The sequence below is a fragment of the Ailuropoda melanoleuca genome, chromosome 4 (genome assembly GCF_002007445.2).
Source record: "Ailuropoda melanoleuca isolate Jingjing chromosome 4, ASM200744v2, whole genome shotgun sequence".
Taxonomy (NCBI): domain Eukaryota; kingdom Metazoa; phylum Chordata; class Mammalia; order Carnivora; family Ursidae; genus Ailuropoda; species Ailuropoda melanoleuca.
Window position 1 is genome coordinate 50,886,631 of NC_048221.1, and position 27,943 is coordinate 50,914,573.

Here is a 27,943-nt window from a genome sequence, read left to right on the forward strand (position 1 = left end):
CTAAAACCAGCCCAGGAAGTGCTGATGTTTCTAAAAATGGTGATCACTGGGGGCTTAGTAGGCCTAAAACCAGCCCAGGAAGTGAAACTTTGGAGAGGCTTTTCAAATAATCAAGCTTTTGCTGAATGGCAGAAATGCGAGGGGATGGGAGTGGACCCAGCCATTTTCAAGCTCCCCCCAAATTCGTACTCCTATCAGTCCCACAGCTGTAGGGGGTAGATTGCATTTCCCTTGGAGTTTGTAACAGTTGCTCCCTCAAGGGCTAACTCAATTCCAAAAGGGGCATCAGTCTGGTAAAGTATAAAATATGGAGGCCCTGGAGAATCACCAGGGAATGGAAGGGGTCTTACTGTGGATTCAGAGTGAGTCCTAATTGGGGGGTGTGCTCATCAACAGCGGTCTGGTCAGAGGAACAAACGGGGAATCCTTTGCTCCTCTGATTAATGAATGTCAGAACCGGTACCCAGGACGGTAACATGGACTGTCAGCCATCTTGAGCCCAGATTTTCCTATCACTGGGCATCACCATCAGTCCTTTAATCCCTAACTTGCAGAAAGGCTCAGTGGTCTATGAGCTACCATTTATGGACTTGCTAAGTCCTTCATGTAAATGACCCCATGGGACTTTCCAGCAGCCCCAGTGAGATGAAGATTACAGCACAGTAACTATGATCTTGGACCTTGTAGCCAAGTTGCATAGGGTGGATTTCCAGTTCTCCTGTATACTAGCTGTGTGACCTCGAGCCCGTTACTTAACCTCTCTGTACCTCAGTTTTCTCTTCTGTGAAATAGGAATAATAATAGCTCCTACTTATTCATGTCGTGAAGATTAAATGAGTAAGCACCTATAACACTTAGAAGAGTAGGTGGCACCATGACATCTGTTTTTATTAACCCTCATTTTGCACATGTAGTCCAGGAGGCCAGAAAGATCACATACCACACACAGCTTGTGAAGCCAGGCCTCAAACTAGCTCCTTGTGATCCCACAGCTAGTAAGCGGAATTGCCTTCTACTCAGAGGAAGCTAAAAGCCCTGCTGTGCCCCAAACCCACACCCTACCTGCCCCTCCTCCCCCAAACACAGGGTTCTTTCCTCCTCAACACCCTTCTGCCCTCTGCACTTGAGTGTCTCTTCTGAAGCACTGAGATAAGATCTGAGGTCATAACTGCTTAAAGGTTCAGATGGAGTTTTCCTAGCACTGAGGAAAGAAAACTTTGCCTCTCTTCCCTGGCTTTGGAACTGAAGGCAGCCAGTAAGAATTCTCAAATTGCCAGAGTCAGCGGGCAGAGGCTTCTGGGGACCTGCAGAAGAACCCCCCTCCCACCCTTGCAACCTCTCTTGGCCCCAACTCTAGATTTGATCTAGCACAGGATGCTAATTGAAACACATTTTAATTGTGAAACTTGAGTTCATTTGGAGGGCCTACGGAGAGATAGAGGAGGGCTGTGGCGTTCTAGACCTCGGGGGGCTCTCTACTCCAGGGTAGGGTCCCTATCTGTCAGTCTTATTGTCTCTCCGTCTGGCTGGCTCTGTCCGTCTCTTTCTAGTTTGGCCTCTTGAGCAGGGATAAGTGGAGGTGGGGTATCATTATATGTCTTTGTTTATCCTTTGGTCTGTGGTTGTCTTTGCCAAACATCATCTCCTCTCTGACTTTCCATCTCTCCTTCTTTATCTGGACTACCTATTTCCGTCTGCCCACCCTCAGGTGAGTGTGGGCGGTGGGGAGTTCTCGCCAGGGTTCTGACCCATCTTTTTTTTTTTTTTTTTTTTTTTTTTAATTCTGACCCTTCTGTCACTTCTCCCTCCAAACCCGAGAAGCCGCACCGCAGCGCCGACAGGAGACTGGGGTGCGCGGCGGGAGGTGGGAGAGAAAGTGTCGGAGCCGGAGGCGCCCCCTCGCGCCCCTTCGCGCCCCCTCCCGGCTTGGGGGCGGACCTGGGAGCTCCGAGCCCTAGGAGAGGGCGCCGCAGGCCCGCGGGCCTGGGTCTCCGCCTCCCTCCCCCGCTGGCCCCCCTCGGCTCGGCTCCTCCTCTGGAGCCCCGCCTCCTCAGTCCGCTCCCTTGGCGCCCCCGCCCCCGCCGCCGCCGCCGAGCACCGAGCACCGAGCAGCCTGGCTGCCGCGCCCGCCCGCGCCACCAAACTTTCCCGGGAGCCGGCGCCGGTGAGTCAGAACGGAGCGCGGGCAGGGCGCGGGCAGGGGCCGCAGCGGGGCCGCAGCGGCGGGGCGAGGCTGTGCGCGGGCCGTTGGGGTCTGGGCATCCTTGTGGAGCGGCCGGGACCCCGGGAGCCGGCTGGCGCGGGGTGGGCGTGCTTGGGGGCTCCAGGACCCCTGNGGCTTGGGGCGGGTCCCGCAGCGCGGCTCGCTGCAGGGTACCCTCCCTGATCCACCGTTCTGGTGCGGCGCCCCGACGCGCAGACACCTGTGGCTTCCCCGGGGTTCGCCAGGGTGCGCGCCGCGAGCATCAGCCTTCGGGCGGAGAGGACGAGTCCCCAGCTTTTCCAGGGCTGCCTGAGTTTGATGCTAACCGCAGTCCCAACCCATGTGTTGAGTGCGTTATCTGTGCCAGGCGCTGGGCATCTGTTACCTCTTGGGATTCTCCCTGTGGAGGAGAGGAAACCGGGTATTATTACACCCATTTTACAGAAGAGGGAACTGAGGCTTAGAGAGGGAAAGTTGGCCCAGGAGGGCAACCAAGTCAAGGAGAGAGCCGGGGTTTTGAGCCCCAGTTGGCCTGACTCAAACCACTTAACTGCACGCCGGCAAGCGTCACCAGGCGTCCAGTATGGGAAGCGTCAAGACCAGGGCTAGCGGTCTTCTGCGACTAGGCTGCAAGCCCAGGAGGGACGGACCACCTCCTCATTGTTATCTCTCGGAGGATCCTTCGGAAATATGGGTGGTCGTTACCGCCAGGGAGTGGATTTCGGTGGCCGAAGCGCATTGGGGCTGCTCTTTCAGGGCAAGAGTGAGAGGGGACCAAATTCTGGAAGTTGCTCTAGATTTTTCTGGAAGGAGTCAAGGAAGTTGGGAGCTGGAGCGCAGCAGTCCTTTATGGAAGCCACTTTTTCTCTCTGGGTGATTACCGCTCTCCTACCCCACTCCCCCGTCCCACAAGAAGACACCCCCGCCGCCCCAATCCCTTAATCTCTTTGCGGTGTCGTTTCAGCCCGGCTGCTGGTAGTTCAGAGATGCTCCAGGCAGGGTCGCTGTTCTCCGGCAGGGGGCTCCCACCTCAGACCTGGCACCTGACATGAGGGGACCAGTGTTTGTCTTACTATGTGAGCCTGACTGGAAGGCGCTGGGGTAACTCCTTCCTTGATGGGGGTGGGTCCCTCCTGCTTGTGGCTGGCAGCAGCAAAGGTAGAGAATACTGTCCCTGATGCCTGTGCACCACTCTCCTTTTTCTCTGACGGGTGTCCTGCAGGAGGCCTCCTGCTGAGTGGGTTATCATTCCCAGGAATCCCTGACAACCCCATGTAAATATGCTGATATGATTCAGGGCTGGCTGGACCCTCCTATGAGCCCAAGGCTGTCTGAGGCTGCCTGGCTCTATCAAGAGATATTTCCCCTGGAGGAGGGAGAGTCTGTGGACTGGGGAAGGAAAGCCTGGTACCAATGTCCAGTGTGATGCAGAATCTTTCCAAGGCAAGAGATGGCCCAGCACCTCCCTGTCCATGATTTTGGAGCTGGGTGGAGACTAGAGCTGCCTGCAAAGGCACCTGCAGCCCTGAGGAGACTGGGCAGTCCTGGGGTGAGAGTGGTCCCTCCTGGCCCTCAGCTGAGTGTTCAAGGGAGAAAGAACTTATAGCTGAACCTCCTGCCCCTGGGCTCTCTCAGAATTCCATGCTTGCACTTTCCTTTTCACATTTGAGTTGTGCCTGGCAGAAATGGAGTGGCCTTTCCTTACCAAAGCGGAGGGATAGCAAAGAGAGCAAAAGTGTGGATCCTGGAACTAGCTCAAATCCCAATGCTGTTTATGAGCTCTGTGGCCTTGGGTCAGTTGCTACGCCTCTCTGTTCCTCAGTTTCCTCATTTCTAGAATAGGAGGGTTCATAGCACCTTCCTCACTAGGTAACTGAAAGAATTGTGTTCAAATGCACGATGTACTTAAACGGGGCATGTAATGTGTAAATGTGCTGTTTCAAAGTTAGTTGTCATGATTGTTAGTATTAAGGTCAAACAGGCCCAGCTCTGCCATCTGCAAAGCTGCCTTACCAGTGCAAGCCTCTTGCTTTCTCATATGTCAAGTGGGAGACATAAGTGTGTGTCCCGGAAGTCTTAGTGTGGTCCCAAGCTTTAAGTAGCCTAAAACACGATGTCTTGGGGCAGATTTATGGAAACTTTTGGCACTCTACAGAGTGCAATCTAACGCAGATGCTGAGCATTACCACGGTTATCACTGTGATGGTGAACCTCATTCCTTCACACAGTAGCTTGAACTTCATACTTTGGCTCGGTTCCATGGGCCATGGGTTTGGGACAGTTTTCTGACTTCTCTATGGGTAAGGAAAGGGTTCTTCCTATCTTTTAGCCAGGCTCTCTCTTCTTGATCATTTCTCAAGTCCAAGTATGGGCCTCTTGGTGGTTGTGGGATGGCAGAGGGTAGGTTTGAAACTCATTTCATAAGGTGTCCTGTTCTCGCCAAGGCAAGGGCCTCAACAGAACACACCACTTGAACTGCCTTTCAGATTATCTTACTGACTTGGGATATTTTGTGCATCTTCCAGATGAGTGGACACATCCAGAGCTCTGAAAATTTTGTCCCTTGAAGCAGAATGGTGAGGTTAAAAAAAAAAAGAAAAAAAAAGAAAGAAAGAAAAGAAAAGCTCAGGGTTAGAACCTAGCCAGCCCTTTGAGATGAGTGACCTTGGGCATTAGTCTTTTCATCTGCAAAATGGCCACTAATCATATTTCCCAGTGTCTGGTTCTCAGGAATAATGACAAGATTGAAAAGCAGAGAAAAGAAGGAAAAAAGCAGGTAGTATAAATGGCAAAGAATTGCATGCAATTGTAAGTAATTCTCATTAGCATTCAGGCCAAGCATTAGCTGTAATTGCTCCTGATCCAAGACGTTTTATCTGAAAGATGTACCTGGCAGAGGATCATTCAAGCCCTAGTCACCTGCTGCCCTCCCTTTCACAGTGACGCTGAGCATTTCTGAATCTCTGGATGTAATTATAATAAAGCTCCCGTATCTTATTTATAAGTGACTCACTTCTGCCATTAATGGTGGCAGAGGACTCAGGCACACACTCGTTGGGAACAATGCTGCTGATGCTGTGGGAGGGGGGGCCAGGATGCCTCTTCTCTTTTATGCATTCATCTTCCCTGCTGTAATTCTCCAGTGATAATGCACGAGGATCACACGGGCCGGGATCGAAGCTGACAGCTCTCAATTTGTGTAGCAGCTTGCATGGCAAGGCCCATTGAAATTTGCCTCTGCCAGCAGAATGGATGTTAGAAATCACTACGTCACAACAGAGAGAACGTAGTAGAGGAGGTTGAGGAAGGCACCACCAGGGAGTGGTTAAAAGCATAGGCTCTGGTGTTCAATAGGCCTGAGTTTGAATCTTGCTTCTGCTGGCTCATTAGTTGTGGTATGACTTTTGGCCGTCTTCCCGGCTGGACTATCAGTTTTGATCGAGCAGGGTCCATGTCTTCTTATTCACCACAGTATTCATCGCTCCTAGGGCATAGAAGGGGTTCATGAACGTCCAATGAATAAAGCAATGGATATATGAATGACAAACTGCTTGATCGAGCCTCAGCTTTCTCATCTTTAAATGGGGTTAATATAGCACCCACCTTGCTGTGAGTACTGAATGAGGAAACGCTACACACAGAATAAGCACCCAGCAATGCCCTTGATGACAAATTGGTGAGCAGAGTCTGTGGAGCGAGAACATTTTCCCCACCCTCAGACCAACAAGAGGCAGTAATACTGGTCATAAGAATCCCTGTATTTATACAGCACTCTACAAAGTGCTTTCATATCCATTGACCCCTAACAACTAGACAGAATGGCTATTTCTGTTTTACAGGCAAGGAAGCAGGTTCAGAGGGGTTGGTGGAATGTCCAGAGACACATTTAGAAGCGGCAGGAAGTAGAATATAAGCCAGTTTGCTCTTATCTGCTTCCTAATACTGAGCTTTCTGTTGCCCCACTGGGGTCCAGAAGGTGCAGTATTTAATCTTCCATGAACATGGTATCTCTCTCCATTATGTAAGATATCTTTAACTTCTCATGGTATAGTTTCCCAATATTCCCTTAGTAGTCTTGCACATTTTTTGTTAGATATATTCCTAGTCATTTGATATTTCACATGCTATTATAAACTACACACACACACATATTTTTTTAAGTTAATGTTTTGTTGGTTACATTTTGGAAAAATGTTTGCATTTTGTATGTTGATTTTGTATATAGAAATCTTGCTAAGCTCTCTTACTAATTAAAAAAGTGTATTTGCAGGTTCTTTTGAAAACAACATGTATAGAATTGTAGGAGGTGCAAATAAGTTTTTCTTCCTTTCCAATCCTTTCGGGTTTTTTTTCTTTTTTTCTTTTTTCCTTGCCTTATAGCCCTAAGACTTCAGGACAGGAATGAATTAAAAAGGTGATAGTAGGCATCTTGCCTTTTGTAGTTCTTACGGAGGAGCTGTCCACATTTGACAATTAGGTATGTTTAGTCTAGGGTTTTGGTACATAATTTTGATCAGATTAAAGAAGTTCCTTTCTAATCCCAGTTTTCCACTTACTCTTTTTCTTTCTTTTCTCCCCCCTCCTCTTCCTCCTTCTTTTTTGGTTATAAAGGACAGATTTTTTTTCTGCTTCTGCTCAGATAGTCACATGATTTTTCTCTTTCAATCTGTTAACACGATGAACCACACTTTTACATTTCTGGAATCAAACCAGCTTGGGTCATCCTGTAGTATCTTTATTGCTGGATTATTTCTGCTCACTTTTTTCGTTGAAGATTTTCACATTATGTTTTCATGAGTGAGATCTGGTGATGTTTCTTTCTGGTGCTTACTTGTCAGGCTTTGGTGTCAAGGTTATGCTGGCCTCATGAAATGAGGTGGGCAGTGTTCCCACTTCTTCAGTTCTCTAGAAGAGATTGTGCAAGCTGGGTATTGTTTTTGTGGAGCATTTGGTGAACTCACCAGTGAGGACCCAGAGGATGGAAGCTGAAGAAAAGGGTGGGGAAGACAGCTGGTTTCAGCTCTGTCCAAAGTGGAACTTCCTAATGGCGAGAGGTTCAGACTGCCTCAGGTAGGGGTTCAGGGACCGTGAGCCCCAGCTGTCCTAAGTGCTGCGGGGAGAGCCCAGCCTTGGACATTGGGTAGGGTTTTTGCAACTAGGGATCCTAGATGAAGAGAGCTCAGCCCAGGGTGAGAATCTGATGCCTTTGAGCTCCACTTGAGTGCCGTCCTGCTTCTAAAATCACCACGGCCGCAGACAGCATGCTCACTGTGAATTATTAGTCCCTGGTGCCAACAGATGGAGGGACCTGCCTCCCTTCACCATTTGTCTTCTGGTTGGAGAGGCTTTCCCTCTCTGTGATAACAGTTTGTCTGGAATCTCCTGATTGGGACCTGGGACCACACCCTTCTTGCTGACTCCCCCCTCCCCCTATCCCACTGGGGTAGCTAGATTTGGGCAAACCTCTCAGCCCAATCTTCCCTCCATCTTCTTTTACCAAAGCATCAAGGCACTGTGCTAATTTGGATCATCTCTCTTAATCCCCAGAACAATGCTATGAGGTAGTGACTATAATCCCCATTATTCACATTAGGAAAACAAGGTTTGGGGTCGTCATTATCTCAATGGTTTCCTATTTCACACTAAATTGTCCTTCTCTAAACTATTTGAGTTTGGGTGTAAGATAAAGGTGCATTTTAATTTGCTTTTCACATCTTTAACTAGCTGCCCTCATCCTGTTTACAGCAGCTTTCTTCCCTTCCTCACCTGTATGCCACCTGTATCAGACACTCTGTGTGGTCAGAAGCGACAGCAGCTTGGCACAACTCCAGGGGAACACTAGTCACATGGTCTCCAATCTTGGGCATCAGGGTGTATGACCTGGAAACCCTGTCATTACTAGCGGGTCTCTTTCCAGGATGTCTGTCCTGGTGTTGAACTTTCTGCTGATTCTAGCCGCTGACCAGCTGACAGCATCATGGCGGGAAACAGAGAGCAGATGCCAACTGGGCTTAGGAGAGTGGTGGGGACCGTGCCACGATGCTCTGATGATTATCTGTGTACTGTATGTTTTAAGAGCTGGCAAAGATGTCTGCTTCCTTTGTCTTCTTTTTCTTTTTTTTTTTCTCTCTTCTAAACTTTTCTAGGCAATTTTTGCTCTGCTTATTCTTTCTGAGAACTTTGTTTATTTACTAGCTGGCTTTTCTCTGTTCCTGGAGAAAATCATCATTAAATAAATCCATCCTGCTGTCCCTCGCCCTGACCTATGTGAAACACAGTCGATCGCCAGTCCGCACGTGTGGTCTGGAACCTCTGCCAGCGTGACTGTTGATCATGGGCCGAGGTTGGAAGCCTCACTTTCTTTCCACTGTCCTTGGCACCTACCTGCCTGAGTAGTGGGTCCACCCCGATGGGCCTAACATGGCCTCAGGTGGATCTAGTCCCAGCCTCCCTGGGGAAGGATGGTCTAGCTTTTCAAAATGCCTTCCTTGAACTCCCCAGAACAAATTGGGGGGGGGACCATGAATTCTGCATTTAAATTCTGCAGATCATTACAATCTCTTGAAAACAAGTTCCTGTGAGACAGAAAGAGAGAAAATGTTGTATAGATACATTTCGTTGGATAAGTGGCACTTGTAAATTCAGTTTATGGTCAGAGCAGAGATTCCAGGTCCAGATGACATAGGTTTGGATTCTGGCCCCACCACTTGCTAGACTATGTCCAGGACAAGTCATCCCACCTATCTTTCCTTTGATCCCCTCAAGTATAAAGTGGGGTTAGTGACTGTATTAACTTACAGCATCACTGTGAGTAATAAGTAAGTCATGAAGTTCAAAAGAATTAATATTTGAAAAGGACTTAACACAGAGTCTGGCAACTCATAAATGTTTATAAAATAAACCATTTAGTAAGTAAATATATTATGGGTTTCTTCTCCCCTAAGAAATTGGGAGTCATTTTGTCATGTTCCAAAACAAACCTTGCTGGGTTTTAAAAGTTGAAATGGTGTTAACCCTATGCATCAATTTCTGACCCTCCTTGTGTAATTAGTGTTTTTGGCATGAAGATATTGTCTCAGATTACACAGGAAGTTTCTTGAGGGCATGCTGTGTGCCACTTAGCTGAACTGCCCCAAGATCAGATTCTTTTATGAGGTTCTAGAACCCAGAGGTCGTGGGTTTGGTAGCAGTAGTTGGGGTTTCACATCCTGATGCCATCCATCAATAGTTACCTCTTTGGCCTCAGAGGAAGCCTTGTAAAGCCTTGTAACCTCCCTGGCCTCAGTTTCCATATCTATAAAAGGGGAATAATAAGAATAAGAATCCTCACAGCATTACGGAGAGCCTCTTCTCCCAAGCTTGCAGTGACTGATCTTCTCATCACTGAGGACTCACATGTCCCCTCCTTGGGAGGCCTTCCCCAACCACTCTGTTTTGACCACTTCCCCCCCACACACCCCAGTCTGGTTCCTCTCCATTGATTTTCTTCATAGCCCCCATCAGACTTCCAGCCCCCGAGGTGCAGGGACGTCATCTGCCTGGTTTACTGCTATGCCCACAGTGACTCCGTTAACTACCCCTGGGCACCTAGTGGGTGTGCACTAAAAACTTATTGGATGAAGAAAGTAAGATCACAGCTAGAGCCTTAAAGACAAGGGCACGCCCTGATCACACGGAGGGCAACAGACAGCACCGAGATGGCGAAGTACCCGGTACTTTGTAGTACTCACACAACCAAAAATGCTTTTAGGCGTTTCAAGAGTGGTAAGAAACACTGAACAAAGATGGGTTCTTTTTCACAGTTGTATCAAGAACGCAATCAATATTTGTCCATTATTGATTGATCGATTCTCCCAGCACCCGACACCAGGCTTGACTGAGGCCCCGAGGAGCTCCATTAACAAGTTGGGAACAGAGGGCAGGGTGTCTCCCTCTAGTCTCTCCTGTTGGGGCTGCAAGGGTCCGATACATAGCACTCCTTTGCCTGGCTTGAGTTCTGGCTCGACTGAGAGTTCCGCCCAGCTGGGCAGCTGGGGAACAACGTGTCCCTGTCAGCACTGGTTGCAGTAACCCTGGAGGGTTAAGGCTGAAGGCCAGATCCGGACGGTGTCCCCGCCTGCCTGGGTGCAGGCAGTGCTGGGCCCCACAGGGGTGCAGCCCCTCCTCCTTCCTGGTAGAGAGCACAGTCAGATACATGCTTCCTGCAGGCAGGCTGGCTTCTAGGGGAAGCAGAGAAGGGCGTGAGTAACACTCGCCTGTTTCATCTCTGCAACTCACTCATAAACATGTGGCATGCAGCACAGACCCAGGGGATGAACAAATGAGGAGGTGGGGAGAGGCCAGGGGTATGAAGCTAGTGAAGCTCCCATTACCTGGAAGGAAACGTGTGGAAGAAACAGGACAAGATGCCTCCAGAGAGTTAGGGTGAGCCAGAGGCCTCTGATGCTGGCTCATTATATATACCAGCGGACTCTGAAAGAAGGAGAGCTGTGAGCCTTCTGAGCCTTCCCATCCAGCAATGAAGGAAAAGAACTGCCGTCTGTAGAGCAAGCATGCCAGGCCAGGACTTTCCATTCCTTATGTTACCAGTTCCAGCAACAGTCCTGTGCGATAAGAATGGGTGTGCCTATTTTATAGATAGGAAAACTGAGGTCTGAGATGTTGACTAACTTATGTTAGTGTGAAACTGGGGAGACCAGTAAGGAGGCTATTGCAGTCGCCCAGATGAGAGAGGATGGTCACTTAGACCAGGAGGTGGTGGCAGCAGAGAGAAGGGGGAGAAGGGGACACACTGACACTGTTTTGGAGCAGATGCATTAGGACAGAGTGTGGTGAGCCCGGCTGGGGCATTACTTGAGGACAGCGTTAAAGCAGTGCCGTCGGGTAACTCGTGGGTTTTTCTGCTTGTTTCTCGTGTTTTGGGTAGAATAGACGTGATCCTCCTGGGCAGAGATTATTTGAAGAATTAAGAATTCCACAGGCACCACATCTGCACATCTCAGCGGAACTGAAACTGATGATCACTCAGTCTTAATTGAAAGTGCTAGCTGGAGCGTGCTGGGGGAGAATGAATGAAAACACACGGGGGTGAGGTTGGGGCCAAGGGAAAAGACGCTTGGGTCTGTAAGAGGTCTTGTAAAGAACGGGGTCCTGCCCACCCCCTCCCCCATTTCCACCCTCCCTCAGTATTGACCGTTGCTGCACCCACTGCCCTGTCCTATTCCCCGGAGCCCAGCCCCCTCTGCAGCCCCCCTATTACAGCCTGGGCTCAGGCCTTCCCTCCCTCCCCAGGACCCCCTACAGCACCCTGATGCCCCCCCCATCGAGGGCTCTTTGCCAGGCGCAAATCTGATCATGTCAATCCCCTGCTCAAAATCCAATGACATCCTTGTAGCCATTAAATAGAATGAAGCCCGAGTACCGCAACTTGGAAAGATGTCCATGGTAAACGTGTCATTAAGTGAGAAGAGGATGTGGCAGGATAGCTCTGATGGCGTAGGATGGCACTGTGTAGTGGTCAAAAGCATGGGTTCTGGGGCCATACTGAGTTTGAACCCCAGCTCCGCCCCTTGGTAGCTGTGTGGCCAGGAGCAAGTTCTTAATGTCTCTGTGCCTCAGACTTCTCAGTGGAACAATGGGAACGACAGCAGTGCTCACTCCCAAAGGGTTGAGAGGGTTAAAGGAGGGCTTAGCCCAGTGCTTGGCTCCTAGCCGCACTCTATAATTGCTGATCGTTATCATGACCATAATTGTATATGTTCACATACATTTATATGTACCTCTCTCTCTTTTCATCTCATTCTTCAGAACTTGGATTAGAAGTCTCCTCTTCCAGGAAGGCTTCCCTAAACATCTCCCCCCCCCCAGCTTAAAGGCTGGGCTAGTACTCTTTTCTGGACTCACAGCACCCCCTGCTCTTACATCTACCACGCATATTACTCCTTATTGTAACTGTCTGTCTTCTCATGACTGTAAGCAGCCTGAGAACACAGGCTGTGGCTGGCTCACCCATTAGGTCCCTGGTACCCATCACAGTGGGGGGGGCATAGTAAGCCCTCAAAAAATACTTGTTGAATGAATGAATGGGTGAATGAGTGAATATGAGCAGGGCTTTGAAACAGAAGGTTTCAATGGGTGGAGGTGTAGAGGAAGAACATTTTAGGCAGAGGCAAGAGGGTGAGCAAAGGCACACAGGTGGGAAGGAAGGTGCACTCTTCGGGAAGAGTAAGTAGGCTGGTCGGGCCACATCGCAGAGTGTGATCGCAGAGTGACAGAAAGACTTAAGGTTGGAAGGTAGGTAGTGAGCACAAGAAATGTCCTGTGTAAACAAAAGGAAAGTAGATGTAAAGGGAGGGCACAGAGAAGGAAGAGATTTGTGTGTGTGGGGGGGTGTCGTGCCCTTCTGTCGTTCATCTGCTGATCCCCCAGCCTGGCTCAGGGGCTGCTGTGACGCTGTGTCCACAGCATAACGCGAAATAAATCCCTGCCTTCCCTGTCTCTTTCCACCTCCAGACTACAAACATCACAAGAGATGGAAATGTATGTCTTCTCTTTTTTCTAAACCTTTTCTTGCCAACAAAGAGCAACTCTTTCTTCCTCCATCTCTGCTTTCCTCTGCCACATAGGGCTACAGACATGGATTGTGTTGTGCATTCTGATACCTGGATCCTAGTATAAATCACTCTAGTTTTTGTGGGAGTAGAGGATTTATAGATTCTGTACTTTATTAAACCATCCATGTGACTCCACTTCCTTTCTGGAGTCCTTGTATCAAGCCAGCAACAGAAACAGACTGGCAGTTCAGTCCTGGGTCAGAGGCAGACATCAGTCTTTTGACGAGAGTTCCTGCAAAAGAGAAAGTCCTCACTGAAGTTCTTGGGGCTGAATGGAGTCTTTGCCAAACCCAAACAGGCAGTGCTGCCTGGGTTCAGCGGCAGAGGTGTGGGAAGGTAAAGCAGGAGTTGGGGTCTGTTTGTGGGGTTCGTGCCCCTACTCTGTGCTGGGGACGCTGCAGTGGACAGACAGACGCACCCATTGCCTTTACAGTTTAGCCAAGCTGGCATTTGAACTTAGATCATTTTCCTTAGTGCCATGAAGCCCCTAAAGGTAACTGCCCCGAACATTTTAGAAATTGCTCAGTGTAAGGCAATCTGACCTCTTAGCTTGGTTTCTCAGGTTACATTCCTCCATTCATTTCATCCTCTATAAATACAAAAAGTGGATCTTTCTAGGTGTAAGTTCCAGGCTGGGTAGCAGGAGTCAGTCACAACATTAAACCCTGGGTTTCCTGTGTGGAGAGCTCACCAATACCAAGAGATTTCACTGTTACAAGGAGGAAAAGCAGGCAGTCAAGTAGGAAAGAAAAACTCAATGGAACATTTGGCTCTGCAGATCGAAGTGGGGAGCTTGAGTGAGTGACAGGGATTTGGACGCCCAAGGCTTGGACACCCAGGTTGTTCCGTCAGTGCTGAATTCCCTAATGGCGAGCTCGCCCTGCCAGTTCTGAACACCCCGGGCTCTCTGCGTCCTTGGTCGCTAGGGGAAACCAAGCGTTTTCCTGGTGAATGCATCTGACTCCCTTTCATCCCAGACACAGAGCTCTGTGTGTATCTGTGCACTAAATGTTACTTTGTAAGTACTGTGGGGCGGGGGGGGGGCGTGAATCTCAGCTTCATGCTTGTTACCTTACTGTATTGCCCTCACACGTCTTACTGGCATCACCTAACACAAGGCACCGGTAATCATGGTGCTCACTGAGCATCTACTATGTGTCTGACATCGTGCTGAGCACTTAATATTTGTCCCCTCATCTGGCCCTCTAAATAGCTCGTGAGATCAGGACTGTTGTCCCTGTTTTAATGATCACACAGCCAGAAAGTGGACAAGCCGGGATTCACAGCCAAATCTGGCTCCCAGCCCCTGTTCTTTACCACATTCTTTAGGGGAAGTTAGAGCTACAAGGGTCTCTCCTTCAGAGGAGGAACGGGGGCCTGGCAGAGGGAGAGGGACTGGCCCAGGGTCACACCTCCTATGATGGCAGAGCTGGCTTTAGAACCCAGGTCTCATGACCTCTGTGGGCGCCACCACTGGCTTTGGGCAGACTGTTCTCTTTCTGAGACTTCCCACATCAAACCTAGACTCCAAGCCAGAGTTCTGTCCGTGGGCTCTTTGCACACTGGCTCCATCCACGCTTGACAAGTCACCCTTCCCCAGATGCTCCTCGTGGCTCCTTGTCACCATGACTTTGCTGCCACCATACCTCCCACTTCCCCTGCCCACTCAAGCCCTAGGTTCCCACTGAACTGTACACTTCAAACAAGTGAGTTTTATTCTGGGAATTTTTTATTATGATAAAATATACAGAGCAAACTGAGGGAATCGTATGGTTTGTAGATTGTATCTCAGTGCCACTATTTAAATAAAGAAAGAAAGGAAAGGAGTCAGGGGAATGCTTGTTCTGAGCTCTCCCTTCCGTGGTGCCTCTTCCAGGAAGCCTTCCCTGTTACCAGGCTGTTTGGGGTTATAGTGACCCTGGGGTGTATGGTCTGCATATAGTGGGATGTGAGAAAGATGAAAAGCAGTGTCACCACTGTCAGGGGACAGTGCCAGGCCCCACGGGGAATGGAAGGGTCATTCGGATCCACTGGAAACTCACTAGCCTGTCCTGCCCCTGCAGCAGTGTCCCCTGCTCCCCTCTCTAGAACAGGGACAGCGAGGGGCCTCAGTGACCTACCTGCTCCTCTGCTTTGGCTATTCCTGCTGATGCCAACTGAGCCTCCTTTTTGCCCTGCTGCACCTTTCATTCATTCAGCAAACATTTCTTGAGCATCTACTGTGTGCCAGGCCCTCCTCTCGGCACTTGGGATATGCAGCAGAACGAAGCCAACAAAGATGCCTGTCCAGGTGGAGCCTATATGCTCCTTCTGGATTCTGCTGGCCCATGATGTCTGTTGTGTCATCATTTCTATGACCTCATGGCTTTTGATGTTTGTCCCTGATTTCTACCAACTGCGGCTGCTCTGTATGTTTCACATTCTGCATTTCAAGAGGCAGACTTATAGATCGGTTAGTCAGTATCTGGTTGCCCAGAGACTTTGCCCCCGGCCACCCCATGGATAACCCATGAATACTGTCGAGGACTGTTCTGGGTGCTAACATACAGGGATGAACGAGATGAAAGGTGCTGCCTTCGGGGCGCCTGGGTGGCACAGTGGTTGGGCGTCTGCCTTTGGCTCAGGGCGTGATCCCGGCATTCCGGGATCGAGCCCCACATCAGGCTCTTCCGCTATGAGCCTGCTTCTTCCTCTCCCACTCCCCCTGCTTGTGTTCCCTCTCTCGCTGGCTGTCTCTATCTCTGTTGAATAAATAAATAAAATCTTTAAAAAAAAAAAAAAGAAAGAAAGGTGCTGCCTTCTTAGCGCTTATGCTCTAGTTGGGGGACAGACAGGAAATAAATCAACCAGTGAATATAAAATGCAGTAAGTGATAAGCAGGGTGAGAGAATGAGGGCTGTCCATTTACATAGGCAGGGTGGCATTTGAATCAAGTGAGGAACTGAAGCGTACTTATATCTGAGGGAAAAGCCTTCTGGGCAGAGGAAACAGGAAGGCCCTGGGCTGGAGGTGGTTTGGAATGTTCTAGAAAGAGGGAGGAGACCTGAGTAGTTACAGCAGAGTGTGCAAGGGCAAGTGCAGGGGATCGAGTCAGAGTCACGGGGCCAGGCATGGGAGGCCTCGATGGCCGTTGTGAGGACATGGCTTTTGTTCAGAAGACACTGGGAACCTCCAATGGCATGATCAAATGCACGATAAGAAACATCACCCTGGCTACTGTGTAGGCGATACACTGAAAGAAGAGAAGAGTGGTGGCAGAATGACTCCAGGGAGGCTAATGCTGTCATTCAAGCAGGGGCAGTGGTGGCCTAGACCAGGGTATAGTGTGGACATGATAAGACGTGATGAGCTCTCAGGTCTATTTTGAAGAACTGAGCATAATGGATGTCCCTCTGACATACTTTCCCCCAGTTGCCCAGGCGGACGCAAAGGCTGCCTCCTGTCTGCTCCTGAGGGGCTTACCTTGGGTGTCACGGATGAGTTTCCGGATCTGTAACAGGAGGATAATAATCATGCCTCCCTCTTGGGGTCATTGTGAGCGTGCAGGGCCCTAGCAGGGCTCCTGGTGCAAAGTGGGTGCCCAGTAAATGAGAGCCGTTATTGTCAGGAGCATGGGAGGTATGGCAGCATGCAAGGGACACCTCTGGCTTGGACTTTTTCTGGTGGATTTTGGGCAGCCCTGCCTCTGTTCTGGCCAGAACCCTGGGATTGGGATGTTTCCAATTGGAAATGGAGGGCCGACCCCTTTACTGAAATCCAAATAAGAGCCTGGGGCTTATTTCAGTCCTCGCAACCCCTTGGAGCAATGGAACTCACCGACCCCATTCTAGAGTCTCAGGTGAAGGGATTCACCCAGGGGCCTGTGGCAAGTGGTAAACTTCAGGTCTGAACCACTGACCCGTGGCCAAGAGGCAGAGTGGTAGAGTGATTAAAGGCCTGGGCTTGGGGCCTACAGAAGTCTAAGTTTGAATCCTGGCTCTGCTCGGCGTGATCCTGAACATGTCCCTCTCTGTGCCTCGGTTTCCTTAGCTGAAAATAGGGCAATACCGGGTTCCTTGCTTGGCTGCAGTGAGGTGTAGGGGAGGGGCTGGGTGTCAAGTCTTAGATGGGACCCGTGCAGAGTAGGCACTCAACAGCTAAAACCTCTCTTCTGTCCCCCCTAGGCCTATGTCTCTGTGGCTCCTGCCAGCATTTTGAAGTAGATGCCTCATTTCCAGACGCTGTCATGGAAACCAAGAGAAGGGGGAGTAGGAGAGGCCTAGCAGAGGCCCAGGGGGAGGGGACATCATTCCCTTGCTCACCCTCTAGCCCACCTCAGCCAGCTCATTATACCAGTGATGGCTCAGACGAACAAAGTGGGGGCGGGAAGCCAGGCCGTGATGGAGGAGACAAAGGCTAGCTGGGCTTAACTGGAGGCTTTGTTCCTGTAGGGAGTGTGGGACACAGGGCACCACCTGTGGGGCCCACTCCCAGCCACCTCCCAGGCCCCCCAAGACTTAGGCAGGCCAAAGCCGGGATATGACTCATTCTGGAATCCCTTATCCACCTGCTGTTCTTTCCACCCCCTTCAAGAGGCAGTACATTCATTGTCTTGCCCTTTGAAACAACCTCCCTACCACATCTCTGTCAAGTCAAAGCCGACAGCCCTTCTGTTTCTGTGAACTAATATCAAAAATGAGTTGCTCACTGTCTTACAGCAAGAACGGCTCCGTTTGAGACCTAATCCCTCTATCCAGGTGCTCTTTAATAATCAGATCCCTTTTGACACCTTGTCTCAAGGAAAGGATCCCCTTCCCCCTTCTCCATACCCCAGCCCTCTGGAACTCCATCCCACAGTGCCTACTGCCTCCCCCTCCCCCAGCATGTGGACACTGTTAGGCCTCCCCTCCCCTATTTAGAATGCACACTTCAGGCCCTGCAGCTTTGGAGGAACTCAGCAGAAGGACCCCAGGGCTTGGAGTCACACAAAGCTTGGAATCCCCACTTGCACACCACATGACAGGTCAGTGGCCCCCGGGAGTCCCCGTTTTCTTATCTGCTCAAGGGGGTTCCTAGCGGGATCTACCTCACAGGACTCAATGAGTTAATCCCGCTGAAGCAACTGCAAACTGCACTATCATTATTATCACTTCACACCTTTCTTTAAACTCAGGAGCAGGGAAGGAAGCAGAAAAAAACAAAAACAAAAAAGCAAACCCAAAACACACTTTGTTTATAAAATTAAGTGTTTTCTCTTTAAGATGGCAAGAATCTGCTAAACTCTTTCCTTGGAGGAGATGTTACCAGCTTCAGATCAGTGTGCCAGATGTTTATCGTGTGCCTATGTGCCAGGCTCCATGCTAGGCTCTGAGGAGACAAAGGAGGACAAGGCATGATCCATGCTTTCGAACTTGCAGCATGGTGGGGAGGGCAGACCCATATCCAGTCAGTCTCCACGTAATAAGATATGTGTTAGGTCTAGATGGACACAAGGCTTACGGCTGCATCGTAAGGGTTAGGGGTTAGGCGGAAGTACTTAGCTCAGCCTAAGGGTGTGCCTGCCTAGTTTTCAAAGATAAGCGGGATGTAATTCAGCAAAATGAGGTAAAATGAGCTAACAGGCAGAAGTTATGGTCTCAGCAAAACCACACAGCTTTCCAACAAATAGCATGGTGTGTGCAGGAAACCGTAGGGAGTTAGGTTTTGCCAGAGCAGAAGATAAAGTTTATGGGGGGGCGCCTGGGTGGCTCAGTCGGTTAAGTCCTTGCCTTCAGCTCAGGTCATGATCTCAGGGTCCTGGGATCGAGCCCCACATCAGGCTCCCTGCTCAGCAGGGATCCTGCTTCTCCCTCTCCCTCTGCCTCTCCCCCTGCTTATGCTTTCTCACTCTCTCTTTGTCAAATAAATAAAATCTTTAAAAGAAAAAATAAAGATACAGCTTATGGGCAGGGGGTGGTAGGAGATGGACACGCCTAGAGAGAGAAGCAGGATCATTGCCTCCCTTGATTTAACCTGGAATCTTCTCATCCCAATGAGTGAAAGATTCAGGGTCTCCAGGAGACCCAGTGGGCGGGTGGAAGGGTTTGCATTGCCCATTTATTCTCAGGAAACTTGCCCTTCGTGGAGTGGTCCTAGGACCAGCAGCAACAACGTAACTTGGGAGCTTGTTAGAAATGCAGAGCCTCAGGCCCCGCCCCAAACCTGCAGAATCAGAATCTGCATTTGAACAGGATGACATGTAGGCACCTTCCAGAATGAGGTGAGTCAGGGCCAGAAGGCATCCGGGCATCTCCTGTTCTCCCTCCAGCTCCCTGGCAAAGGTGGGCGTATTGCTCTTCAAGCAGTGCAGGACCCCCAAGTAGGCATGTGTCATTGGTCTTAGATGAGGACTAGGAGGGCATTGCCCCTATTTGAGGACTGCCCTCCAGGGGGACATGTCTGAATCCCTTTTGCCACCTCCCTGTGGTCTCTTGCGTGGTCTCAAGCAGGATCGAGTGGGATGTATGAGTACAACTTTCTTACTCATTTGTTAAGGAGAAAGCTTTTCTCTGTTCCTTATTAATAAGAGCCTCCAAAATAAAAGATATGTGGACCAGAGATGCAGCAGGCGCTGCTTACTTGGCTCCTTCCATGAGATGGTTTATCTTTGGGGATGGGGTACCTTGTGCATGTCAATTTTATAGCACCTTTTTTCATCCATGTGTTCTCTTGAGAAAGGAGCAAGGACTACAAAGACTCCCACATCTCCCAGGACCTTGAAAATCAGACCAAGTGATTTGGACTTTTACCAGGGCACTAGAGAGACATCGAGGAGTTCCAAGGAAGGGAGTGACAAAATGCTGCTGATTGAAAGACCACGCTGCCAGCAGTGAGGAATTGGCAAGAAGGGTCTGGAGACGTCAGTGCAGAGGCTGATGTCAGGGTCCAAGTGACAAAAGATCAGGCCTGGGTCTGGCCAGTGGCCCTGTTTGGTGACACTGCACCAGCCCTCAGAGGCTATACTTTGTCCTGCTAAGTGGGTAATGTCACAAGAATTCTGAGTTCATAACCTATCTAGTCTGCTGGAGACAGAAGCAGCTGCTAAGTTTGAAGGAGTCACTTAGAACTAGCTGAGAATAAAATCTGGAACCCTCTGTGCATGATATGTACCCAGTGAGGTCATCTATTTAGAGCTGGACAGTTTAGTTAGGAACTGCTGGCTAGACTCTCGGCTTCCCCTGGGAACTCCTCTGAATTCTCACACCGGCCCTTGGGGTGAACATGGAAGGCCCTGCTTAGGATTCAGGACCCCTGGGCCCAGCTGAGAAGGGAGAGGAAGAGAGAAACAGAGCCTCGGAAGTTCTTCTGTTACCTTTGGTGCATCTTATTAGGAAGAAAGTAGGATATTGTTTCCCAAACTTGCTCTGTGGAACCCTGAATAGAAGGAGGTTCCATGGCTGCGTAAGTCTGGGAATGCTACATATCATATCTTAGGGATTCACAATGCCCAGTAAATGATGAGGACTTTAAGTCAGGCAGAACCTGGCTTTGAATCTCAGCTGCAGCATTTACTGTGTGATCTTGGGCAGTGAGCTTCACTTCTTGGGTTGATTCAATCTCATTTGCAAAATGGAAATAATGGCAGTTACCAATGATGTAAAGTTATCATGAACATTTGTGAGATAGTGCACAAGACCTGTCTTGCACATTAGGAAACACTAAAGGATAGCTGTTTAATTATTACATTTTTAATAGTATTAAATTATTATTTATAAAAATTTATTTTAAATATATAAATTACTATTATTATTTTACCTTTAAAGGCTCTGAGAGGGGCATCTGGGTGGCACAGCGGTTAAGCGTCTGCCTTCGGCTCAGGGCGTGATCCCGGCGTTATGGGATCGAGCCCCACATCAGGCTCCTCTGCTATGAGCCTGCTTCTTCCTCTCCCACTCCCCCTGCTTGTGTTCCCTCTCTCGCTGGCTGTCTCTATCTCTGTCGAATAAATAAATAAAATCTTTAAAAAAAATAAAATAAAGGCTCTGAGAAATCCTGCAGTAAAATCTGTTTGACTTTGCTTAACTTTGTGTTTCTGAAATTTATTTGATTTTGGAGTCACGTTTTCACATAACATACAGGACTTTCTAAGGAATTCATGCTCTGTGGGACTCTGGGAAATACTGATTTTTGTGTTTTGGGAGTAGTCTGGGGAAGCCAATGTCTCTGAACCAGAATCCAGTCTAAATATGGATCATTCTGGGTGTAGAGTTGTGTTTCATTCTCAGTTCCTTTTCTTCACTGCCTCTTCCCCCAAGATTGTGACTCAGGAAGAAAGGAATGGGCTGACCATGCCAGAGTTGTAGGGCTAGCAGGATGGGGTGAGGCTTGCGAGTCTAGCCCAAGCCTTGGAGAACTCCTACTCATCCTTCAATACCCCATTCCAATGTTAACTTCTCTCGGAAGGCTTCCCATCTTGCCCAGGTGGAATTAGTTGGCCATTCCTCCATGAGAAGGTCTATGGCCTCTAGAGTGAATGTCATACTCAACATGTACCACACTTAACTCTAGTTATCTGTTACATGACCATCTCCTCCCAGCTAGACCATGAACTTCTTCAGGGCAGGCTTCCACGTGTGTGTTATCTTGGTGCTCTCAGAAAACATGTGATCAAGACCAGATTTCCTTCATCACCTTCTCTGAATTCCTAATGACTCATTCAAAGAGAGGAGGCGTGAAGAGATGGCTCTGGGTCTTCTGAGACTGGGAGAGGACATCTGTGCTCTGACACCCCTGCTGGTTCCCATTGCCTTAGGGGGAGGAATCAGTTTCCTCTGATGGCCAAATGCATGATTCAAGGCCTGCCTGGGGTTCCTGGGAAGCAGGAGATGAAAAATGGGATTACTGAGAGGACTAGAGAGCAAAGGTCAATGAAAGAGCAGAGAGACCCACCAGAATGATGAGAAGAAAAGCTAGCTCCCAGGGCCCGCTCCAGAGTTTGTGTGCCATTAACTGTCCCTTGGTGGCGTATGTAGAACTAGTTGAGGGGTCCGTGGATGCCTAACCATGGGGGGACCACAGCTGTCTCCAGCGCTCCGAGGCTGGCATGGACCTGGTGCAGGCGGGCCTGGCTGATCCTGGAGGCTCAGAGGCCAGCGCTGGAACCTGGGAGGCGGCTCCTGGCTTGTCCCCACAGCCTACGAACTCAGCACAGGGCATGCCAGGGCCCCAGCAGTGGTGGGAAAAGTGGCGAAGCTGAGCTCAAAGCCAGCACAGAGACTGGAGGAGCTTTGGGCAATAGAACACGTTTCACCTACACCACCCAGGGCAACATTCAGTAGCAAATCAGGCCCAATTCATATGGTCCCAGCAGGGGTGTTTTGGTTTCATGGTTCCTGTGGATCTCTCTTGGTGTCTGGAGATGAGGATGCTGAGCCAGGCTGCAAGTGGCGGGTGTGGCTGGAATGCTAAGGCCTGGTCACAGCTCAGGGCTCTAGCTGGGGAGGGTTCCATGTAGAAACAGCAACAAGGACATAATGGTAAATCAATTCCTGTTGTTACTGAGCACTTAATTTGTGCCCTTCCACCATCAACCTCATTGAACCCTCACTACAACCCTTAGAGGTGGCTTTTTATCCCTATTTGGCAGACAAGGAAGCTAAGGATCCGCAGGATTATACAAATCCCCCCAGGTCATATAACTTGTGAGCAGTAGATCTGGGTTTCATACTAAGTCTTTCTGGCTCCCAAACCCTGGCTTCTATCCTTAGGCTCTACTGTCTGTCATCCCAAAGAAATGGGAAAGAGTCCCAGTTGTATGGACAAGGCCAATGGTTCAAAATCCCTCAGACCTAATGCTCGCTTTTGTTACCAAAAGTTTGCGATGCCCTCTTTACCATCCTGAAATGCGGTTCAAACGTGGATCAAACAATCTATCTACAAATACTAAGTAAATACTAGTAGTAACAGTAGGAATGTAATTACCAGAATGTAGTTAGTAGAATGTAATGTACTACTACTAATGTAAGTAGCAGAAACTAATCTTATGGTAAAGGAGAAATGAAAGGAAAACCATTTATAATGTACTAATAATACAGATTTCACTACATAAATGCTCAGGGTGCCCACACTCGAAGATTTTCTGAAGCAGACAGATGCCTGCAGCCACATCTAGAATCAGGGAAACGCATAGCTACAAATGCAGGTGGATGTAGGTGTGTTGAACCGGCAGATCGAATGTCTCCAAGTGATTCAACCCATGGTAAACTCCCTCAATTTATCAGTGTATCACCTTCCCTCAGTTTAGGTGATCAGAGCAATATTAAACAATTCAGAGCAGATTAAAACCATGCAATGAGTTCTTGTGCTTGTGTGTAAGTGGAAGTAGGGGTTCTGTGTTTAGATAAAACGTGTTTCCATCAACATATAGTCCAGGCAACCTTTGAAAGGTAGGCAGGACAAAGGACAGTGCTTGTTGTAGGGGACTTCACTGGCCACTGCCCATGAAATGCCAGTTGTGCCCTCCAAATCACCGTGATAACTCAGAACACCACATCCATTTCCAGCTACTCCATAAGAGATACCCCCAAACACCACCGCCACCACTGCCACAGCCTGTTGAAAGCCATTCTTCTAGGGCAGCACAGTGGGGTGGTGGGATCTAAGGTTTAGAGAGGCACACAGGCACCAGGATTCCCACCCCAGCATGCTGGACTCTGCCTTGCAGGCCTCTGGCTACAGTGCCGGGTGCCACCTACTGGTGAACCTGAAGGTGTCCAGTGTCTCAAATTGGCTCAGGAACTGGGCAGGATAAGCCCATAGCCAAGTAGGAAAGGGGGAAAAGAAATTGACTATTGAGTGCTTACTCTCAGGCGCAAGGTCATCCTGTTAATGAGGGGTGAAGCCAGGATTCAAACAGGACCGGCTCAAAAGGGGATAATCTCTATTGTAGTTTTTAAAATTAATGTGGGAGATTAATGTAATGGAAGTGTCAATATAGTGTTACATACTCCAGAGCACAGCTTGGAGTCAAGTACAAACCCAGTCCTGCTATTCATCTGTTGAGTAATTTTGAAATAGCACTTCTCTCATTCTTTTCTGGTGAACTCTTACTCATCCTTCAAAACCCAATTCCAATATAACCTCGTTTGTGGATTATCCCTAGCTCCTCCAGGATGAGGGAGTAGTCCCTCCTCTGAGCTCTATGCTCCCATCATTAACTCACCATGACACTTATCACTCTGTGTTGTGATTCCTGCTGTGTCTGTCTCCCCTACTTGATGATAAGCTCCTTGAAGGCAGAGACCTTGTTGGATTCCTTTTAACACCTCCACCCCCAGTGTCCAACACAGTGCTATCCAGGTGCATCACAGGCATGAAAAGTGCAGAATTTATGTTTGATTGAATCAATTCACTTTGCCTGCTAAGTTGCTCACAGAGCAGACCCTTCATGCTGGGTGACTAAGTAGAGCAGGTCACAGTCACCTGGGATTTACGAGCTGTTTATGGCTTCCCTTGAAACACAGCAGCTTCTCAGTTGGCACAGATAGAGACAGGAGTCAGCCTGTCCCTGCGGCAATTCAGCCTCCCTCTGAAGAGGTTTATCCAAAAGAGTTCCCTCCATGGGGGTTCTTTCAGACACATCTGCTTCCTGTAGGCATCTCTGTTATCTGGGCCCCTCCATGCCCACACCAGAGCTTCCAGCAGCTGTGAAGATGTGGCTGGATTGCATTTAGACCCAGGCCTTGGAGGGAGGAGGTGCTGTCTGCCTGCCCCTGTCATCGTCCTTCAGCACACAGCCCTCTGCCTCGTACATACTTCGTCCTCTTGTCTCACCCTGGTGGCCAGGTTCGTGTCCTCCCCAGACTGTGGCCTCTGGGTGCTGTCCTCCTTCCCTTCCAGGTCCAGCTTGTCCTCCTCGCCCTTGGAGGCCTATACATTTGGTCCATTCCCCAGCCTAGTCTATGGGCGCATCTCTCCTAAAGAGGGTGCCAAGGCCATGGGCTTTGGGAACAGACCTGTTTTCAAATCCCAGGTCCCTTACTTCCCACCTAGGTGCCTGAAATGGACGGTATTGGTGATCTACCATATCTCCTTACACCTTCTGTTCGAGCCCCCTCCAACTCACTGTGCTTCTGCCCCAAAGGCATGCACTGGGACCCTCCCTAGACCTCAGTTACTTTCTTCTTCTTTTTTAATAGCCTTATTAAGACATAATTCACATACCATAGGATTCATCCATTTAAAGTGCGCAGTTCAGTGGTTTTCAGTATGTTTACAGAGATGTGTAACCATCACCATGATCTAATTTTAAGACATTCTTATCACCTTGCAAAAAAGCCCCTACCCATTACAGTTACTGCCCATTTCCTTCCTCACCCCAGCTCACCCTCTGGCCCCTGGCATCCGCTAATCTACTTTCTGTCTCTATAGATTTGCCCATTCTGGACATTTCCTACAAATGGAGTCATATAATATGTGGTCTTCAGCCGTATCTGTCTTCTTTCACTTTCACTTTTTCACTGAGCATAATGTTTTCAAGGTTCATTCATGTTGTGGCAAATGTCAGAATTCCATTCCCTCTTGTGGCTGAGTAATAATGGACTTACCACATTTTGTCTCCATTCATCAGTGGATGGACAATTGGGTTGTTTACACATTTGGGCTATTAGAATAATGCTGCTGTGAATGAGTTTTTTGTGTGAATATGTTTTTATTTCCCTTGGGCATATATATATATATATATATGAGTGTGTGTGTGTATGTGTGTGTGTGTGTATACACACACACACACAGGAGTGGAATTTGTGTCATATGTATTTTAACTTTTCGTGTTTAACTGTGTGTTTTTTTGAGGGGTTGCCTATTTTTCAAAGAGGCTGCACTATTTTACAGTCTCATCAAAATATATGACAATCCTACTTCCTCCACACCCTCGACAGCACCTATTTGCCTTTTTTATTTTAGCCTTGCTAGTGAGTGTGTAGTGATATTTCATTGTGGTTTTGATCTGCATTTCCCTGACGGCTAATGATGTTGAGCATTTTTTCATGTACTTATTGACCATTCATAGATCTTTGGAGAAAGGTCTCTATTCAGAGTCTTTGCTCATTTTTTAATTGGTTTATTTGTCTTTTTATTGTTGATTTGTAAGAGTTCTTTATATTTTCTGGATTATTATTTCCTTATCAGAAATATGAGGCCTCATTTCCCTCATCTGTAACTTGCTGTTCCCTAGATTATGATACAAAGTACATAAGGCGTCTGTAAATACTGGGTAGCTGTTAGTTGGTATCATTAATAGAACGTTCTTTTATTTTTTAATAATTATTTATTTAAGTAATCTCTACACCCAGTGTGGGGCTTGAACTCATGACCCCAAGATCAAGAGTCCCATGCTCCTCCAACTGAGCCAGCCAGGCACCCCAATAGAACATTCTCTTCATTCACAGATAAGCCTCCTGATATTATCCAATCTGTCCCTCCCTTCTATCTACCCATTCCACAGATGAAGCAACTCAGGCTGGAGAAGGAAAGTTACTTCCTGCTCTTGGCTTCAGAAATGGTCTAAAGCAGATCTGCAGTGGAGTCCAGCTGTGTGACCTTGGGCAGGTCACTTCTCTCCATGCCCCTCTGTTTTCATCTGTAAAATGGAGGCGAGGGAGGGAGTCAGAGCTAGCCTGCACTGAGCAAGCATGGTCTGAAACACTCCATGAACGTCATCTTGTTCAGCCTTCCCAACTTCCCAAAGTCATAGGTGTTCCTACCTGCCCATTTCACAGATGTAGAAACTGATAGAGAGGTGAAGTGCCTTGCCTGAGGGCTCCTGTTTGGGAAGTGACAGCATCAGGATTTTCCAGCCTCAATGTCTGTCTTCTCCTTGGCTGCCACGCCATGACCCCTGGGGTACTCTCTCTCCTGGATCACCCCAGGAAAGCACTTTTTCCTTTTTCTCTTTTCTGTTGTTTATTGTGATTATATCAGAAACTTTCTAATCGTCTCTGAGGAAACCTGAGGAAAAAGGAAAAGGCACTCCCACTCTGGTCATATCTGATGCTTTCATTACCTTTTAGACTTGCAGCATTTTGAATGCAATCTAGGCCCAGCCCGTATTGAAGTGGTGGCCTGGGGAGGCTCGAAGTTCACCTTCGGCAAGGCCAACCCTGGCCTAGACTATGCTGGGTTTTGGAAGGCAAGATCCCTTGGGCCTCTCCTTCTAGAAGTCAGGCAAACCTGAGTGCTCACTGGGTGGAGGAAGGGGTTCTCTGGGGCAGAGGGGCTCAGATTCTAAAGCAGTGGTTCTCAGCCCAGAGTGGTTGTGCCCCCACTGGGCATTTTTCTAGAGGCATTTCTGGTTCTTACGACTTGGGGAGGGTTGGGAGAGTGGATGCTACTGGGATCTAGTGGGTAGAGGACAGGGATGCTGCTATACATCCTACCATGCCCAGGACAGCCCCCAAACAGAATTCTTCTGCCCCAAAGTGTCAGTAGTGCAGAGGCTGAGAAAGTCTGTTCTAAGCTGGTACACCAGCAGGATTGGTCCTGCTGTCCCCAGGGGCCCACAGGGGGCAGGGGCATGTGTCCGTGTGCATGCGGGTGATTCTACTCCCCAGGAAGATCTTCTGTACTTGAGGCCTGAGCATTCTTTTCCTCTTCTCCTCCCTCCTACGTTCTAGGCTGGAGTCACAAATAAGCTTGTGATGAAGACAGGCAGTGGGAAATCTTGCTGTGTTATTGAAAGCACACAGGGTCCTGAGCCCTAGGCAGGTCCCTGCCACTCAGAGAGGCAGATGATGAGATGGTTTGCTTGTTGCTTGCAGCCTGGCCCCTCTTGAGGGCAGGCGCTGTGTCTCACTCACTGCTCTGTTTCCTGTGCCCGGCACAGTAAATGAACCTAGCTGGTTCTCAGACAGGACTTGCTGAATGAAAACAGGTGGTCCAAGAAGATGCCTCCTGTTGATTTAAGAGCTGCCCCAGTCTTCGTGATGGCCAGCCTCCCACCCCCAAATTTCACCTCCAAATCCCAAGTTAATATAATGAAAGCAACTAGTTATGTAAAATTTATTATATCTGACAGGCACGATTCTAAGACGTTTTACATAGGTGAACTCTGTCAATCCTTACATAACCTGTGAGATAGATATTACTGTTGTCCCCATTTTATGGACAAAGA

General features: G+C 48.8%; 1 protein-coding gene across 2 annotated transcripts in view; it reads left to right on the plus strand.

The window, feature by feature from the left end:
• Positions 1–1,546: 1,546 nt before the first annotated feature.
• The window catches only part of HRH1 (histamine receptor H1), a 78,687-nt gene continuing 52,290 nt past the window's right edge, over positions 1,547–27,943 (plus strand). The window contains exon 1 of one of the 2 annotated variants that reach the window (XM_034658776.1): positions 1,547–1,708. The gene's annotated coding sequence lies outside the window, so the exon portion shown is untranslated. Of the gene's footprint in view, positions 1,709–2,064; positions 2,165–27,943 lie in introns of those variants that run through there. The other variant, XM_034658775.1, reaches the window with a different exon arrangement.